Here is a 7723-nt window from a genome sequence, read left to right on the forward strand (position 1 = left end):
GGCTTCCAGGGGCACTATTTTTCATCATTGATAAATATGTCGAAACATATTTTGTTGAAGTTTGTAAAAAATCCTCCAGATTATGACTCATTGCTTGCACACACACACACACACACACACACACACACACACACACACACACACACACACACACACACACACACACACACACACACACACACACACACACCATTTCATCAGTGAAGAACTTTAAGTGTTTTACTGTCTCATAGAACTCTATTAGAATGCAATGAGCTAAGAAAAAGAAACATTTATTGATTATAATGCAGGTTAACATTATTCTAAATGTGACGCTTTAACTAATTAAAAGGTTTTGGAGTTGAGGCAGAAGAGATCATAAACACTGAACAGAACTTAATGTATCCATAGACAGGGTAAAGGGGATTTTTTTTCCAAAGTTATAATCTTCCAATAACTAACCCATAAGAGACCTTAATGCTGGACTCAGGTTCACTAATGGCATGTGTTTTATGTTATGCTTATGTTATAAAGTAATTTAATGTCACTTCTGTCAGGATAAAAGGGTCTAATTTCATTCATACTTAAATTTAAACCTTCTTTTAAACATAGGAAGCAACTTTAAATTTCAAAGGGTACTAAAATGGGCATTGAAAATAAAATATAAAACATGTTTTCAGTTATTTCCTCTTTTTGGTTTAAGTACATAACTCTGCATGTGAGAATCCACCAATGATAACGGTCATGAAAATAAAGACAACACACTGAATGAGAAGGTGTGTCCAAACTTTTGGCCTGTACTGTGTGTGTATATATATATATATATATATATATATATATATATATATATATATATATATATATATATATATATATATATATATATATATATATGTATAGAGAGAGAGAGAGAGAGAGAGAGAGAGAGAGAGAGAGAGAGAGAAATCTGCACAATATATTTGTATCTATATTATGTTAGAACATTAAGAGGCATAAAAAATGTTTTAGGTTAGCTTGTTTGGCAGATTAGCCATTCTAGCTTTAAAAATGTTGCCTCTATGCTTGCTCAGTATGGGGATTGCTGTAAAGCAAGGCTATTTAATTCCAGGCCTGGAGGGCCGGTATCTAACACATTTTAGTGGTTTCTGTGGTCCAATTCAGTTGAGTCAGTGATTGAATCACCTGTGCAGCAGGTCATCAAGCTCTGCAGAAGCCTGTTAATCACCTACTGATTGAAATCAGGTGTGTTGAAGCAGGGTTAAAACTAAAATGTGCTGGAAACCGGCCCTCGAGACCTGGAATTGAATAGCCCTGCTGTAAAGTCTCTAACACTAGTCAGCGACTTGATGAAATCTGCTGCGTTTCCTTAGATAGGAAACATTTTTACTAATTGGCATAATTAACCTAACTCAGTTGGAATGTTTACTTTGTAATTTCCCTTTAGATCACTTGTCACAATTTGGCGCTATATAAATAAACTGAATACAATTCAATTCTATTTAGGTAAGACATGTTTTCATAGCCTGGCGTGCCAGACTCTTCCTCTGTTTAATTCTGCACAGAAAATGAGCCTGGTAACTCTCCCATGCAAAGAACCCCACTCCCTGAGAATTCTAACTTAGCCAATCAGCGCTGAGCAGCGTATGTCACACACCGCAATGCTCAGTTTCTCATTAACAATGAAGATGGCATTTGAATTGGAGTTCACCGCGGCTCTTTCCTCTTGGACTTGTCTAACACAACAAAAAATAACAGCTAAAAGCCTTTCTTCTAAAGAAAGATGTTTGTGCCATCGCCAGGCGCCATTTTTGACTGCATCTAAGGCTCTGTCCACACGTAGCCGGGGATCTGCCAAAACGTAGAAATTTTTCTACGTTTTGGCCTGTCATCCACATGAAAACAGAGTTTTTTCACACGAAAACGGATCTTTTTAAAAACTCCGGCCAAAGTGAAGATCTGCATTTTCTCCGTTTTGGGTGTCTGCGTGTGGACGGACAAAACCGGAGTTTTAAGGTCCGCAACATCACTTTCCGCGACAAAAAAATGCTGACATCACGTGTGCAACCTGTGTTTATACTAGCCGGCATCATGGAAGCCCTCAGAGCTGCGCTCTGTCACTACCCGATCCATCAATTGTCCAAGCGCTTTTTGCTTGTTTGTTTTTGCAAGCGGAATTACTGCTCCTTGCGGAAGACCACAGACGAAGGACGAGGTTAAGAACGGGGGAAGTACTGCCGCCAACAGGTCTGGCATGTCCTTAACAACGTATTTATCTGGGTACGTGTGGACAGAGTTTTGTTTAAAAACGTGGTGTGGTGAGTTTTTGGAGGGGCGGATATTCGTTTTAAAAAAAACCCCGGCTACGTGTGGACTAGGCCTAAAAGACTACAGCGTCACATGGTACAGTCAACATTTCCGCATGTTTTCTGATTTGGTTATTTTTGAGCTGGTTAGTCCCGCCTCTAATGTGCCTCTCTGCCTTTGAGTAACCAGACGTACTCTGCTCAGCGCTGATTGGTGCGGTTAGAATTCTCAGGGGGTGGGGTCATTTGCATGGGAACGTTACCAGACTCATTATCTGTGCAGAATTAAACAGAGAGAGTCTGGCAAGCCAGGCTAATGTTTTATGGTCAGTCCAGATCACCAGACGTTCATCAGCCGTCTCCAACTAGTGTCGCCATTCTGCAAACACCATTTTAACGGCAAGTAATTTTCTATCTTCTACATCATAATTTTTCTCTGCAAGACAGACTGTTTTTATAGGGGCGACGGTGGACCAGTTGAGATGGCTCGGGAATCTGGTCAGGATGCCTCCTGGATGCCTCCCGGGTGAGGTTTTCCAGGCACGTCCAACCGAGAGGAGGCCTGAAGGGAGATCCAGGACACGTTGGAGGGACTATGTCTCTCACCTGTCCAGGGAACGCCTTGGGATTCCACCGGAGGAGCTGGCCCAAGTGGCTGGGGGAAGGGAAGTCTGGGCCTCTCGACTTGGGCTGTTGCCCCTGCGACCCGACTCTGGATGAGCGGATGAAAATGGATGGACAGTGGCACAGGAGTTAAGCTTGCCCCGTAATTGAAAGGTTGCAGGTTCAAGCCCCGCTCAGTTTGTCGCTGTCATTGTGTCCTTGGGCAAAACACTTAACCCCCCTTGCCTGCTGGTGGTGGTCAGAGGGACCGGTGGAGCTGGTGTTCGGCAGGCCTCGCCTCTGTCAGTGTGCCCCGGGGCAGCTGTGGCTACATCGTAGCTCATCCTCACCAGCGTATGAATGGGTGAATGATGAAGGCTATGTTTACAGTACACATTAAATCGCATTTTTCCCCACATGCGAGCCATGTCTGATCTTTTTATGACAGTCTGAATGCACAGATCTGATTTTTTAATTTTTTTATGCGATTCATGTCACTTGAATATATAGTACTGAATCCGACATGTCTGATGTTTCTGAAAGCGACTGCAGTCTGAACGGTCATGTCGCATTAAACCAGTCTCCTACGTCTCTGAGTCAGCGGAGATGAGCGTCGTGTATGAATGTTCCTGAGGAGACAGAAGGCTGCGCTGACAGAAAAGTTCAGGAGTCTGTCTGGACATCCTGTTAAGTTTTGGAATCAAAAATACAAGAAATAATGTGAATGGGAGGTGGAGGTGCTACTGGTGTGAAGCTTCTCACCTGTCTCCATGAGGGGTGTGTGTGGGGTGGGGGTGTTCTCTGTTAGAGGGGGATTTTCCATGAATGAATTAATGCCGGAACATTTTCAGTGAAAAATAATTCATGGAGATGGTGGGAAGAAGGAGTAAAATAGTTTACAGTTTTTAAACCATTTTCCAGCCCAAAACGGAATAATTAACAGGTATGGAAGTTTTCACTGACAGTTTATCCACAGGATCAGGTGTAACATACCAAAAGGGTCAATTTTCACCTACATATTGGCCAACATAATAACCTTTCATCTACAGAAATAAATCCACTTTCGATTTGGCCATCCAAATTCAGAAGGTTCTGCTCAGTGCTTGTTGACATACCAGAAGACAAAACCCTGGAGACAAAACATTCTCACCCAAGGTACTACACTCTCTGCATAAAAGCCTGGTGGTGGCTTTTCCTAACTCTGAATAAAAAGTGAACCTACTCAAATCCATGACTTTACTTATAAGTTAAATAATCGTATGTGATGAATGAACAAGATGTTTTAATCGAATGTTTGAATAATCTGTGCTTAAACCAATGATCGCTTTGAAATGAATATTGTTCTTACAATGATCTATTTACATCACAAATCAGTATGTGCTTTATTTAACAAGTTAATCAGTGTTTACACTCATACACATTACAATAAGTTACATATTTAGGTTAATATTCACCTCACATAAGAGTTTTGAACATTCTTATTCACATTGCTTTGTATCTTAAGAAGGCGTGGCTTTCTGATGGATGTTGGTAAAACTCCAAACGTGTCAAATTCTGATTTGCCAAAACTTGACCAAAAGTCATAACATGGTGGTTTAATAAAACAAGAATTACTTCCCGATTAATTCAGTTTCCAGCTGACTCCCGATTCGGCCAAACCAGGAAAGAAGCCTCATTTGAAACCATCTTCGTCCTTTGACCTCCTGTCAAAGCCTCTTTGCACGCTGCAAACTGATACAGACACAACAGCTTTTCAGAGCTACTTCAACTCTCAGACATCCATCTTGGACACCTAATCTGCAGATCCCGGGTTGCATCTCATGGCTGGGGAAGCTGAACTCAGAGGAAGCTACTAATCTCTGAGTATTGTGGTTTCGACGTCTGGTGACCTCACCAATCTGACCACAACCCTCCGGACCGCCGGGAGAAACTCATACCACAGGTATCGCATCCTGCATACTGGTGTCTGATGAGGTTCTTAATCAAAACAACACTAGTTATAAGCAACAACAAACTTATTTTACAGCCCAGACTTCACATTTTCTTTCGGATACAAAGCTTCTATTACATTTCACACAGCACATTAAATCACTCCATATCCACTACACCACATCTCATTATTCATATCTCGTCATGTATAAATTGTTAGTTTAGGAAAGAGTTAAATTAATTTCATAAACTATATACCTGACTCTGTCTGAATTAATGTGAAGTGTGTTTATGGTCACTGAATAAGCAAAGAACCCTAGAATCTTCTGATTAAACATTCAAAAATCAGTCAGATTGATATTTCATATTTGAAAGGAATCATTGCATCTTATTGGTCATGATTAACAAATGTATTCCATTACACAGGATTACTTCACAACTTCACCGCTCCTGGTTTCGGCTCCACTGTGTGACTTCTTGTCTTCTGCGCATGAGGGTCACTTTGGTGCCACGGAGCGTTCACACTGGAAAGAGTTTGATGTGGCATTTCAGTCATATTGTGAACGGCCACACCAAAAAAAAAATGTACATATATATATATATATCGGAACTGAGCATTAAGGCCTGCACTGTGAACGTAGCTTAATTGTGTTGTAAAGCGACTTGGGGGGTTCTAGGACTCTAGAAGGCACTATATCAAATACCAGCCATTTACCATTCACATTGTACCCCAATTTTCCATCTAAAATCACAAGCTAGACCATAAGAAATCAGACTTTGCTGCTGTGATTTAGCAACATGTCTTCAGTTCTTTTTGTGAACGCAAAATGTTCCCAATACATCTCTAGCACCATGTCTTTGCAAATAGAGTGGTTGAACCTGTAACTTTATTTTGAAAACACATTTAAACCATTAGGAATGGGGCATTTAAGTCAGATTAATGTCCACTTTTTGATGTTGCAGCATGTAATTTTCTAAGTAAGTAAGCCTTCTAGTCTCCAAACAAGAACATGTGTCATCTCTAACTGCAAATTGTCACTTCACATTCACGGTTTTCTCCATCTCTTTACTCCATATGCAATCATGTGTGACATCACATTACTGAAAGGTCACAATCTTGGCTAATGTCCACATCCATATTAGGGTCAGGCTTCACTCTTATGTGTAGTTTGATAGAGCACTCACAGCTTTCATACAGATTATCATGGATTTATTCTGTTTACGCAACAGGATGGTGGCAGCTAAATGGTTGGGTAAGTGTAAATGCATCCTGACTACATGGGAATCAGAACCACATGTGTGTTTTTGGGTGTGTGTTGACGTGGGTAACGAAACTAAAAATAAAATAAAATTGATGATTGATTACAAAACTATTTCAATGGCACAAAATTACATTTGGAACCCTACTTCCTGTTCAATCTTAATAAAACACTTTACTGTCTCACAACCTACTTAAGTGTCCCGTATCACCCATACATACCCCCAGAACTCACACTCTTTACTTGCAAACACACACACACACACACACACACACACACACACACACACACACACACACACACACACACACACACACACACACACACACACGTTCATTTATGTGCACACACAAAAATGGTCCTATCAGCCTGCTATGTGTCGGAAGTGTTGTTTCTATATTGCAGCCATATTTCATTTTGGCCTACTTTTCTTTAAATTGCCTTTGGGGTTTTGTGTGGGGAGAGGTACCATCACATTTATATATGAGAGTGAAGGAAAAGAAAGGGAGGTGAGCGACTTGTTTATGTTCTTATTCATTTTCCTTGCCTTTCTATTTCTCTCCCGTTCAGACCTTCTTCCTCGTGTTTCATTTTCATTACTCTCCCAGTGTTTCTCCTTCTTCTTGTTTGTATGTATTTTAAATTAACTAACAAAAAATAAACTTTGAGGCACATTTAATTCATTTTATCTCCCAAAAGAAAAAAATCTAAACCTAAAAAAATCTTCTACCTAAATATATGTATTCAAATTTTATGACAGACTTTTAGTAGACAAGTGATGATTGACGAAGTGGGATTTGCAGGTGGACAAACTGCAGAACAAGGCAGTGTTGATTTATGTAGCAATCCCAAGTGACAGTAAGTCACAGAAGGTGGAACATCAAAAAGATATTCCAAGGGTTGAAAGCAGGTAAGTTATGGAAAGTTGAGTCCTCAGTAGTGCCATTGCCCATTGGAGCACTTCGGGAGACCTTGATGTTTAATTTTGAGCTGAGTTGTGTGACTGTCAATTTCAAAATCTTTATTGTGATTTATGTAAACACAAGGCAAATCATTGGGAGCAAACATTTCCCTAAATATTTAGAAATTCACTTCACGGATTGCCATTTAATGTTTTTACTGGGAGAAAAAATGTTTTCACAGAAAAACAAAGATGCACAAATACTGACACCTTCTCACACTCATGATTAAACACAAACATTACGCATTTTACAGGTTACATTCAGTTCTCTTTCTTAACATTCGTTTCGATGTCTCACTATGGGATACGCCCCTCCGCGGATTCCTCAGAAGCACTTATCTCAATACGCCAATCCTGATTGGCCAGTGACCGTGACGTACGCGTCCCCCTGCTACTATAAGTAGCAAGCATCCCCACGCACGCACTATTCAATCACCTCTTCTCGCTTCGGTGGTCGCTTATCTCTGAGGTAAGTTAGCTCAACTGTTCACAGACGGAGCCTTCTAATATTCTCTCCGTCGCCGAACGTTAACTTACTGTCCTTCTGTCCTGGCCTTCACCATAGGCTCGGGGCATAACGAGCAGCTTCACACTCCAGTGCATCTGTTCGTTCTCTGCTAATACACCAGTTAGCCTACATGGAAGCCGCTCCTCCCACCAGAGGAGTCGACGGCGCAGGAGCTCGCCTC

Source organism: Nothobranchius furzeri, chromosome 13 (assembly GCF_043380555.1).
Source record: "Nothobranchius furzeri strain GRZ-AD chromosome 13, NfurGRZ-RIMD1, whole genome shotgun sequence".
Taxonomy (NCBI): domain Eukaryota; kingdom Metazoa; phylum Chordata; class Actinopteri; order Cyprinodontiformes; family Nothobranchiidae; genus Nothobranchius; species Nothobranchius furzeri.